Source organism: Cebus imitator, unplaced genomic scaffold (genome assembly GCF_001604975.1).
Source record: "Cebus imitator isolate Cc_AM_T3 unplaced genomic scaffold, Cebus_imitator-1.0 Scaffold404, whole genome shotgun sequence".
Classification (NCBI taxonomy): Eukaryota; Metazoa; Chordata; class Mammalia; order Primates; family Cebidae; genus Cebus; species Cebus imitator.
Genome location: NW_016107719.1, coordinates 450,480 through 462,970, shown reverse-complemented (window position 1 = coordinate 462,970; position 12,491 = coordinate 450,480).

The window sequence follows — 12,491 nt, the reverse complement described above, 5'->3', positions numbered from 1 at the left end:
CCAGGTCTGTCTGACCCCAGGGCCCAAGGAGTCAGAGGAGGGTCCTGGTAGCCACCGGCCCGTGGGGAGAATTCCCTTAAATGGTCTCATCCGTGCCTTTTCCTCATTCTGAGGCGGGGCTCTGTCCTCGCTGACCCATTTTGCAGATGAGGAAACTGTTAAAATGTGCACGGTGAGTGAAGAGACCCCCAAGCAGGCTTTGTGTGAGCTTCGTGGCTGTTTATTCATCCGGGTGTGGGCGTGCTGAGGCCGAAAGGGAGTCAGCAAAGGGCGGTGGGATCGGAGTTGGTTTCACAGATTGTGGGGAAGGCAGTGGAAAGTTACAAAAGTTATGGTTTAGGGAGGTTTTTTGCAAACTGGGAGGGGGTTATAGGGGGTGGAGTCACGAGGTTGGCCAAAGTCATTTACAAAGTCCAGTGGCCTTGTCAATTGAGGCCAGAATAGGAAACAATAGAAGGAGGTCTCAGGTTACTTAGGCGCCGCAGGGGTTGATCGTCCTTCCTTCCAGCTACTTCAGGTTTGCCAGTTCCGGAAGGCCCTCCAGAGGTGTTCGTGCAGGTTACGGGGGTCGCCATGCCGTCCGCGGTGCGGTCAGACCTTACAGAAACCAAGGTTCAGAATTGTCAAGGGTTGGCGTTCACCAGCGACACCAGTATTTCTGGCTTCTGAATCCGTGATTGGCACATGGCAGGTGCTTAACGAAGGGACGCGAGTCAGGCTGTGAGGCTTTGGACTCCAGAATCAGATCTCTCCAAATAGCACCCAAGAGATTTCTCTGAGCTGGGCTGTTCTCAGACAGTGTGAAAATCCCAGAAATAGAACCATCCGGGAAACCTCCAACCATCTTGGAAGTATGGCCCAGTGGGGGAAAGTGGTTTGCCCAGGGCCACACAGCACAGCAGTGGCAGAGCAGGGACCAAGACCCAGGGCTTTAGACCTTCCCTCCTACCCAGGCTGGTGGGCACAGTGGGCTCGGCCCAGAGCTGGGGAGGAAAGGCGGGCACTGCCCCCCTGGCTCCGTCCTCCACAGCTGCACAGGAGGTCCTGAGATGGGCAAGGGGAGGGGACAGCTAGCCACAGCGGTGGGGCTGGGGTGGCAGGATTAGGGAGGGACTGAACCCCTCCAGCTCCTGCCCTGCACCCCTGCCGTGAGAGCCTCAGAGGTCCACCCGCTCGGCACACTCAAGTCTGCTCCTCCCCTCCCTTGCTGCCATGTCGCCACTAAGCACCCAGTTTCCATGGTGACCGCTGCCCCCTGGCTGCTGGTGAGGTCGGTGGGCGCCTCTGAGGGTCCTGCTCACTTACTCTCTCTCCCTCTTTCTCTCCATCCTCTTTATCCCTCCCGTTTCCCCCCCCCCCTTATCTCCGTCCAGCCTCTGCCCTGCTGCCCTCCCTCCATCTGTCTCCTTCTCTCCTAGACTTCAGCTTCAGACAGATGTGGTTTCAGAGCTGCAGCCTCGGCCTTCCTCTGATGCGTGACCTTGGCCACCTCCATGTGCCCATTGCCTCGCCTGGCCCTCACTTTTCTCATCTGTGCCACGGGGTTGGCACGCGCGGCTCTGGCCTTCAGGTTTGCGGCGCCTGCGAGCTTTCAGCAGGTGCTCATTCAGCCGGAGCCGCCAGACGTTGAATGTGTGATGGGAATCACTGGCCGCCGCCTCTCCACCCACCCACCACCTGACGCCCCTCCCGAGTCTGCCTCCTGGCTCTCCATCACTGCCCAGGAGCCGGGCAGCCTCCCCGCTCCCTGCTATTTCTTCTCTAGAGCTTCCCAGGAGGTTAACAGCAGCTTCTCACCAGGATATTTGGCTTTTTTAGGAATCTCCTTGCCTCCTTCTTCTCTGTGAGGATATTCTCAGTGGCTGCAGCAGAGAAGGGAAGGAAGGAGACTCTCGAGGCAGTTGCCAACTAAGGGGGGACGCTTAGGGGTCGGTGGGGGGCCAGTTCCGGGCAGGACATGGGGCAGGCAGTGCCCTATTTCCAGAAGAGCTCCCAGTGCTGGGCTGGGCTGGGCTGAAAAGCTTGGGAGTGGGGTGGGGTCACAGGCTCCACTTGGAATGGGCCAGGTCATTTGACTATGGGGGCATCTCTGAGCCTGGTGGGGCCTCAGTCTCCCCTCTTGGAAGGTGGGCCTGATGACCCATGCCAGCCTCTAAAGGAAGGGAAAGAGCGTTGCTGAGCTGCAGATGGAGGTGTAGACTAGGCGAGGGGCCGGGTATTGGGGGAGCCCAGCCGAGTGAGCACCCAGGACCCCTCTGGCTCCACCGCAGGTCCTTGGGCTCCGCCTGCGCTCAGCCGCATCCCCGAGCTCAGGAAAGGTCCCAGGCCTGAGAAGGAGGTCAAAACTCTGCAGCCTTTCCGTTACTTCAGGGGGCTCAGCACAGCTCCTCCGGGTTCATGCTAGACCCAGGCCCTTCCCTGGTGTGACCCCCCCAACAACCAGCTGCACACAGTAGAGGAGGTCCATTTCTCACGTGTGTGTTTTAAATTGTGGTAAAATGTACGTAACATGAAATTGATTTTAGCTTTGTTAAGTATGCAGGTCTGTGGCATTCGGTACATTCACAATCCTGTGCAGCCATGACCCCCGTCCGTTTCCGGGCTTCTGCAGGATCCTGAACAGAAACTTGTACGCCCTGTGCCGTGCCCCTCCCTCCTCAGCCCCCAGAACCGCTGGTCTGCGTCTCTGCAAATTAAACTATTCCAGGTACCTCCCATCAGTGGAATCATAAAATATATTCAGGAGAGCCACACAGCTGTGCCCAGGAGGGCCCAGAGCCTGAGCCAGGGCCGGGGTTTCGTGGGGAGCACACCAGGGACCACCACACCTCTCTTCAATCCTGGTGTCTCCTTTCTGAGAGTGACACTGTGGCTAGGCCCTGAGGGCTGCCTTAGGCTATGCTGACATCACCCCTCCTCTGGATTCTCTGGGTAAGGGAGGAGACAGGAGTGAAGCCGGCAACATGGCCCAAGAGGCTGCCCTGGGCAAAGAAGAGCCTGATAAGGGACCCTGGCCTCCAGGTGACCCACAATACCTGACACAGCCACCACCCCCCGGCCCTGCTGGGCCTCCCAGGCTCAATTTGTGTGTGTGTGCTTGGGGAGGGCCAGGGTGGCTGGGAAGACTTTTAGGATGTGGGAAACACATTTATTGTGCTTTCAACATAAGCCTGGATCTGGTAAGGAAAGGGAAAATGAAAGATCTTCCCTGGGCCCCACTCACCTCTTACTCCAACACTTAAGGCCTTTTGTGATCTGGCCCAGTCCATGCGTCCATCGGCACATCTTGTTGTCCACTCCTTGATCCTTCCATGGAGTCATGCATTCAGAAAGCATTGACTGAGGACGCCCCCACCCAGGCACAGCGTCAGCTTCTGGAGCCTGTGCCTTGCCCTCCTGGGGTTCTTGAGCTGGGGTCCGGTGGCAAAACCCAGCATGAAGCAAATAATCAGATGATGCCTAAACACAGGCGGTGAGTGCCCAGGCGGTGAGTGCCCAGGCGGTGAGTGCCCAGGGGAAGCCAGGCAGGACCTTGTGAAGCAAGCTGGATTAAGACTGGAGTCACAGAGGGCACCACTAAGAGGCTGCTGAGCGGAGGGATAGATGGAGCCACCCAGGCAAAGGGCTTCAGAAGATCAGCCAGGCATGGGGACAACACGCATTATGACCCCGAGGCACCAAAGAACTCAGGCCAAGGAACCTACAGGTCAGGCAGCTTCAGCCACTGCGAGTGAAGAACAGCTGGGCAGTGGGGCGGGGCCTGCACAGGGCCACCCACTCAGGACTCAGAGCCAAACCAGGAATTGAAAATCGCCAGCGTGGAACTCAGGAACTTAGCATAAGGGATTGGAAGAGGTGGAAGGGGACAATGAAGGCCAGGCGTGGTGGCTCATGCCTGTAATTCCAGCACTTTGGGAGGCTGAGGTGGGTGGATCACCTGAGGTCAGGAGTTCGAGACCAGCCTGGCCAAATGGTAAAACCCCATCTCTACAAAATACAAAAATTAGCCGGGTGTGGTGGGGCACGCCTGTAATCCCAGCTACTCGGGAGGATGAGGCAGGAAAATTGCTAGAACCTGGGAGGCGGAAGTTGCAGTGAGGCAAGATTGCACCATTGGACTCCAGCCTGGGCAACAGAGCGAGACTCAGTCTCAAATAATAATAATAATATAAATAAATAAAAAGAAAAGGAAAAATGAGATGGCAGCATAGTAGGGAGTTGCTACTTCCCAAGGCTGGGGTGACAGAGGGAGGAGGCGGCTCTGCTGGAATTTCAGAACCATGGAACCAGGAGGAGAAATTCTGGCAGCAGCTGGAGGCCTGGAGGGTGCTTGGCCAGAGCCAGCCCAAGGCAGATAGAGGCGGGGAGAATCCCCCGGTGACGGTGACAGTGACCGTGCCTGCCTGTCCTCCTGCCCTCCAGGCTCTTCCCAGCTGGAAGCCAGCTGATGCGGGAACCACAACAAGGCCTGTGTGGCTTGGAGAAGACACTCGCTTTGAGCCTCTGTTTCCTCTCCTGTTAAAGGGACCCATCAGGCTGGCCTTGCGTCTGTGGTTAAGGCCGGGCTGTTTCTCTGCCCCGCACTGGGCCCTGGCTCAGCCCTCTTGATCTGCAGAACTTGCCACCACTACCCTGCCCTTCTAGGCTCCCTGTGTCCAAGGGCCCCTGAGGACTCAGAAATGAGTCAGGTCCGGGCCTCTAAGTGCTTTGCTTGCTTGGGGGCCAGGCTGTGGTTTCAGACTTCACAGTGCACGCACGGAAAGCAGGCAGGTGGAGCGGAGAGCACAGGGTGAGGTGGAGGCTGGATTTTCAGAAACGAGGGTGCACCTGGATGGCAGGAAGGACCTCCTGGAGGCTCTGAATGCCAGCCTGCTCTGCTTGAACTTGATCCTCAACGGGAGCTGGGGAACAGGCTGGCAGGTGTGCACTGGGAAAGCCCTGTTAAGAGACAGCACATGTCAAGCGCCTTGAACTGTGCTTCGGGGATGCCGACCGGGAGGGGACGAGCTGGAGGCAGGAAGACTAGAGAGGAGGGTCTTTTTTTTTTTGAGATGGAGTCTCACTTTGTTGCCCAGGCTGGAGTGCAATGGTGAGATCTTGGCTCCCTGCAACTTCCGCCTCCCAGGTTCAAGTGATTCTCCTGCCTCAGCCTCCTAAGTAGCTGGGACTACAGGGATGTGCCACCATGCCCGGCTAATTTTTGTATTTTTAGTAGAGGCGGGGTTTCATCGTTGGTCAGGCTGGTCTTGAACTCCTGACTTCAGGTGATCCGCTCGCCTCGGCCTCCCAAAGTGCTGGGATTACAGGCATGAGCCACTGTGGAAAGAGGAGGGTCTTTCTAGGGAAGTTCCAAGACTCCCATTGGACAGGCTTTCTGGGGCTGCTAGGGTGATTCCCCCTGTCCTGTCACTGATTCTCCCTGCCCTTGAGCCCCGATTTAGAAGGCGTCCCTGGTTCCTGGGCCAGTCCTACTCTGCCCCTGCCTTGAGGCCACATCTGCCACGCCCTCAGCCTGGCCTGCTGGGCTAGTTACTAGTTGCTATCTCCAGGATCCTTCTTGCCAGGACTGTGACTGGAGGGCGCAGGGAGGGGGGAGCTGAGAAGAGGGGGCTGGGCAGGCGGGGGCTGTGCCTGGGATGGCCTGTGTGAGATAGCGGTGTGTGTACACTGGGGATGTCTGTCCTGGAGGGGCATGTAGAAGGGATTCCAGGGGTCCACTGGGGGCTTCACCTACCACTTTTTTTATTTTTACTTTTATTTTTTATTTACATTTTTTGAGACTGAATCTTGCTCTTTCTCCCAGTCTGGAGTGCAGTGGCGCGATCTCGGTGCCCTGCAACCTCCGCCTCCCAGGTGCAAGCAATTGTCTGCCTCAGCCTCCCAAATAGCTGGGATTACAGGAGCCCACCGCCACACCCGGCTAATTTTTAAATTTTTAGTAGAGATGGGGTTCCGCCATGTTGCCCAGGCTGGTCAACTGAACTCCTCAGCTCAGGCAATCCGCCGGCCTCGGCCTCCCAAAGTGCGCCCGACCACGCCGCCTGCTTTTAGTTCTCACCCCACCCCTTTCACCCAGCAGAGGTTACACTGGGACGCTGAGTCTGTGAAGTGGGGGATATCTGAAGCTGGACTGGGAATCCCCTCCCAAGCGGGATCCTGGGGACTGGCAGATGGCTCAGCTGCCCCCACTCCCCAGCATCCCCCTGACTCCACGGCAGCCCTGCTCCTCCATCCAGGGTCCTGGCACCCTCCGAGGAGATGGGGGCGGGGTGCAGGGAGGGGGAGGCGAGGTGGGTGCGAGGCAGGAAGGCGGAGGGAGATGGGGAAGAAGAGGGGGACCCAGACCCAGAGCCGCAGACCGCAAACCTAGCGAGCAGTGACCATCAAAACAGGGGCGGTTCCCGGAAACTTCTGCGCGTCTGCTGGCTTCACACCCTTTATCTGGCTTAATCTTCACCAGCATTATTCTTAAATTTTAGTTTTGTAAATGTTTGTATTTTATTTTGTTTATTAGCCGGAATTGCTACTGCATTAACATATTTAAGAGGTGTGTGCAATTCTGGGTCTCCGTCTCCTCCCCCCGCCCCCCCCTTCCCCCAGGGATGAGGCTCCCTCCCCGGAGGCAGCCAGCTTTGCCAGCGACTTCGCTCCTCTTCCAGGCTGTCTGCACAGACAAGCAAACATATGCATAGAAAAGCAAATATATACACATACATCCCTCCCCGCCCTTTTTAAACCATTAAAGGCTGGCGTTCAGTCACCTGAGTCTTCTGACTTTTCTTTTTCCACTTGCCTACTTACTAAGGCTCAGAGAGGTTAACACACTGGTCTAGAGTCACACAGCGGGGGTGGAGAGATGGGCAGCGACCGCAGCCAACCGGTGGGGTGGGATGGAGGGGACAGGATCAGTTTCCCGCAAGAGACGCGGGAGGAGGCGGGGAAAGCGCGGGAAGCGGGGAGACGGACGGAGGCGCGGGCGGGCCGTGAGGGATGGGTGGCCAGCTGGGCGCGGAGACCAGAGCCGAGGAGGTGCGGAGGCGGGCGGGCTCCTGCTCCTGCTGCCCCTGCCTCGGCGGATGCCGGAGGGACCGTCGGCCACCGGAGCCCACGGCCCTCGTCTACGCCCCTATCTTACACTGGCCTATGCAAGGCTGGGGTGGGGGCTTCTTCCTGGTTGGCCCGCTCCGCACCCGCCCAAGTATTCCATCGGGGCCTCCCCACCCCCGTTTCCAGCCTCTCAATCAGGCCTGCGAACGGGCGGTGGCGATGCGTTCTGGGCCTGCGCTAACTCTCTGAGCTAGGACATGGCATCTGTGAAATGGGTGCACAGTGTGTGGGGGTGGGGCGGGGTGATCGGCCTTCGCTGTCCGGGGTTTTGGGACAGCTTGGAGACACCGGCCCCCCAGCCCCTATCTGATGCTCCCTCTTACCCGAGTGCACTCGCCCCCTCCCCCATACTCCCCTGGCTTGGGGGAGGGGTGGGTGACAGTGCCTGAGCATAGGCGGCCCTACGGCCCCCCAGCCCGCGCCCCCTTTCCAGCTGCTCCTGGGCCGACTCCGCAGGTGCTGGCCGGCCCGGAGCGCCCAGGCGGGGCCGCCGCGGGCAGCCTCCGAGTCGCTGAGCTTTGATGAAGGCCCCCGCGGCGCCGGGCTAATGAGCTCTGGGCTCGGGGTGCGCGCCGCTCCACCGGGTCTTCCGTGCACCGCCGGGTCCTAAAGCGCGGCTGCCACTGACTCACCCTGGGTTCGATTCCCAGCGGAGCTGTTTCTCGCTGCTCGATTCCGGCGGGAGCTACCTCCCCGAGCAGCGCTTTGCTCACCTGTAGGAGAGGTGGAGGGGACTAAGAAGACAGCCACTCTGAGGATGGTGGAGTGGCGAGAGAAGCATTGCTCAATAAATGTCTGCCATTTTATTATGTATGATGCTTCCAGCCGGCCTGGCAGGAAAGTTCTGGAGTCAGAATGGACCTTGGAGAGACCTCGGTTAAATCCCCAGCCCCATCTTTATTTTTAGGGATGGAGTAACTCATTCAAGACCTCCGTCTAACATTGTGGAGAGTATGCAGTGCTCAAATGGAAATTATTTTTTTTTGGGTCGGGGAACAGGGTCTCCCTCTATAGCCCAGGCTGGAGTGCAGTGGCGCCATCTCGGCTCACTGCAACCTCTGCTTCCCGGGTTCAAAAGATTCTCCTGCCTCAGCCTCCTGAGTAGTTGGGATTACAGGCGTGTGCCACCACACCCGGCTAATTTTTTATTTTTAGTAGAGGTGGGGTTTCACCATGTTGGCCAGGATGGTCTCAGTCTTCTGACCTCATCATGATCCACGCCCCTTGGCCTCCCAAAATGCTGGGTTTACAGTGAGAGCCACCGTGCCTGGCCTTAAATGGAAATTCTTGACTAGATCTCTCAGCAACCCTTCCTCTCTGTGACAGTGGGTGCCACACCCTGGTTCCCCTTCGCTCTGTGTTCGTTCACCTGCTTTTCTAAAATGTTCAAACTGGAAGGTTTGTTAGCTGTCTTCTGGCTAACATCTCTTACTTGCTGTGTGACTCTGGGCTAGATGCTCACCCTCTCTGGGCCCATATTCAATCCTGTCAACAGAGGGGGCTGCACTAGCCTGGCTACATACTGGAAAGATTGAGGCATACTCTCAAACCCCAGTTACACACTGGAATCATTTGGAGAGGATTTTTAATCATTTTTATTTTTATTTATTGATTTTTTTTTAAGAGAATCTCACTATGTTGCTTAGGCTGGTCTTAAACTCCTGGCCTCAAGTGATCCTCCCCTCTTAGCCTCCTGAGTAGCTGGGATTACAGGCATGAGCCACTATGCCCAGCTTGGACAGCCTTTCAAAAATTCCAGTTTGGCCAGGCAAGGTGGCTCATGCCTGTAATCCCAGCACTTTGGGAGACTGAGGTGGGATGATCACTTGAGGTCAGGAGTTGGAGACCAGCCTGGCCAACATGGAAAGCCCGTCTCTACTAAAAATACAAAAATGAGCCGGGTGTGGTGGCAGGTGCATGTAATCCCAGCTACTTGGGAGGCTGAGGCAGGAGAATTGCTTGAACCTGGGACGTGGAGGTTACATTGAGCCAAGGTTGCACCACTGCACTCCAGCCTGGGTCACAAAGCAAGACTCCATCTCAAAAAAAAAGTTAGTTTCTGGCCCCTCCTCAGACGTGGTGACCCAGAACCCCCAGGGGAATCTGTGGCCAGCTGGGTCCTGGCCCCAGGCCCATGCCTGGGAAGCGCACACCTTCCAGTTAGGACAGTAAGCTCCACCCCAGCCCCTTCCTGGGACAGATGAAAATCCTGAGAGCCAGAGAGGGACGTGCAGCAGAGTTGGAACTGAGGGCCAGGTGTCAGCCCTCCAGCCTCCACTTCCACGGCGCTTCCTGCCCAGCCTCTGTCTACTCCGAAGGCCGGTATGAAGCATCGAATGACCATGTGCAGGGAGGGGGTGGGGGGGCATGTGACGAGCAGGCAGCCCAGACCCTGCCTGTAGCAGAGTCCCCGTCCCCTTGTCTGACCCTGGGGTTGGAGGGCCTGCCTCACTTTTCTGAGCCGACAATTGTAGGGTCTCTTGGATGCTCCCCCACACTTTGAATGCTCACAGTCCCCCCACGGGGTGCCTGGGAAGGCGAGAAGCGGTGGTTTCTGGGGAGAGGGACGGCAGGTGTGCCGGAGCGGGACTCGGTTTTCTACCGCCTTGAGGGACTGATGTTCTTGTCCTGGCTCCTGAGAAGGAATGGTTTGGGAGAAGAACTGATTGAAATGTACTTTGCGTTTCTGGAAATTAAAGTACTCAATTTCAGAGCATGGCGGCAATTAGTGTTTAATCATGGGAGGATACAGCCTGGGTGGCGTGCCTGGGCTGGGGAGGATGGGTGGGCTGATTACCCATTCTGCTTCCTGCTGGGGGGCTGGGTCTCATCCCTCCCCTTCCCCAGGACAGATTAAAGGTGTGATTTGATGAAACAATTTGTTTTCTGGCGGAAAGAAGGGGGAAGCAGAAATCAGATCATAGCTGGAAGCAAGTTGCTCCATCCGGTTCTACAGGAGTTACCCCTGAGGATCGGGAGGCGGGGGAGGCAGACCCAGTCGAGGGGGCCTCAGTGTCTGCCTTTGACATCACGCACACCTGAGTTCAAATCCTGGTTCTGCCATCTACCGGCTGCATGACCTTGAGAAATCCACTTCACCCTCCATTTCCTCCTCTCTAAGGGGGACAGCCCGGCGGGGTAGCTGGGCTAACATTGGTCAGTATGCCTTCTGGCACTTAGTGGGTGATCAGTAAAGGGGAGGGGGATGCTGGGGGCAGGGAGGGATGGCACTGAGACAGTTGAGCCCCGCTGGGCTGGGCTTGAGGTACATTGTTAGCTGGTTCCCCGTGGGTCCAGCAGACAGGGCACCGTGATGGGAGATTCTCGGCAGAGGGCAAAAGCTCCAAGCAGCGGCAGCAGCAGCCCTGTGTGGTGGCAGGGAGCTCTCTAGCCTCCTCCTTCCTTCCAAAGTCTCCCCAGCATCCTCAACCAGGTCAGGTCCTCCAGCACAACTCGCCATCCGTTCAGCCTCCCTGCTGCAGCCCTGTGAGTGCTGGGGTTGCTGTCTGTGGTGGTGGGTCCCTGACATGCCAAGTTCATAGCAGGCGCGCAATCAGAGCAGAGCTGGGCACCAGCGGCCCAGGGTGACACGCTCTGGCTTGGCTGGAGCAGGGCTGAGTCGCTTCAGGAGAGGCTGGGCTGCAGCAGAGACAGCTCAGGTCTGAGTCAGACAGACCTGTGTTCAAATCCTACCCATTCCTCCGAGTGTCGGGGAGGGGCGAGTTGGTGCCCCTCTCTAAATCTCGTTTGTAATTTGTTTTCCTGGGCTGGTTACTAAGAATAGCAGCATTTGTCTTCTGCCTTCTCCTGGCAGGTGGATGCCGTAGCTCAGCTCCAGGGGACAGTTTTGGGTACTGCGAAGGAACAGGAATAGAGAAGGTGGCCTCCCTTTTACTGAGCACAGACCAGGCCCTGTGTTAAGCTCTCTATGCACTTTGACCCCTCATCACTCCTTTGTAAGGCCGGAGTCATTATTCCACTTTCCAAACAGAGAAACTGAGGCTCAGAGAGGTTTTCTGGCTTGCTCACGCTCAGCAGCCAGGAGCCAATTGTTGAGCTCAGGGCTGTGTGACTCAGAGCCCGGGCTCTGTCCAATCCCAGCTGGCAGTGGGGGGGAGGGGCCTGGGCGGGAGGCTGCAGCTGGGCACGGGTGGGCAGGTGGGTGCACAGGCCCATAGATGCTGGCTAATGGGCCCCGGTGGGCCTGGCGCTAATGGGCCTTGGGAGTGCCAGGCGTAGATTTAGTGGAAAGGCAGGTGCTGGCTGCAGCGGGCCAGGAGCTCTTCTGCCCCTCCTTTCCCTGCCCCATTCCTGAGATGGGGGCTCAGGGAGGGGTATGCGCCTAGCTTTGCCGCTGACCCTACGGTTGGGTCTCAGCTTTCCCTTCTGCCCAGTGGGTTAATCACTCCCTCTTCTCAGGTCTCGTTCTGAGTACTAAGGGCCACACTCTATGGGAATGAGCCCTGCAAAAATCAGGGGGACCCCTGGCGTAGTGACCCCCACCCCAAGAAAATGCTCTCTCTCTGGAGAATCTCGGGGTTTCAGGGACACAAGCAGGTGTGCCCAGATTATGCCAGAGACTCCCTTTTCTTCTCCCCGCCCCCAACCCCTGGCAGTCCTAGGTGAGGGACGGCACAGCCAGGCCTGAGTGGGTGGGTAGGTGGCGCTGGCGCAGCCAAGAAGTGCCTGCTTCTGATTGGAAGGCTGGTTTCCATGGCGACCGATTGATTGCCTGAGCTGCCGACTCAAGGGGAATGAGCAATGGGGCCTTTCTCCCAAGGTTTGCTGCTCAGGCTTGGGCCTGGAGGCCAAGGCGGGGGTGACACCTATGTGTCCTTTCAGGGACAAGGGGTCCGCTAGGGAACAGTAAAGGCACCTCAGCCCAGAAGCCACCATTGAGCACCTGCTGTGTGCACATTCTGAGCTAGCAATGGAACAGGAGGAGGGGGCTTAGCATTTATGAAGCAACTACTATGTGAAAATGAAGCCACTGGGACTGGAACCTGGCCCAGCGGAGTCCTCAGCCTGTGAGCTCAGCCACCAGGCTGTGATACTCGTCCATGCTGCTTGTGAAGACTACGCACATTTATGGGATTCCAGCAAGCACCTTGGGACCACCCAGACTGTCACCCTGCTGACACCAAGCTCTGAGGGTGAGGGAGAGACAGTCATTGCTGAGGGAGATCAGGGCTGGCGTTGAGGAGGAGGGTAGGAAATAAATGCATGGCAGTGGGGCACTGGCTTGGGCAAAGGCAGGGAGGTGGGCTGAGCAGGTCGTGTGATGTGGGCTTGAAAAGGAGGGGCGGTCGTCTCGGACTGTTAGCTACACGGGTCTGTGCCAGCCACACCCTCCCTCCCGTCGCACCCCTTTCCCACGCCCGCCT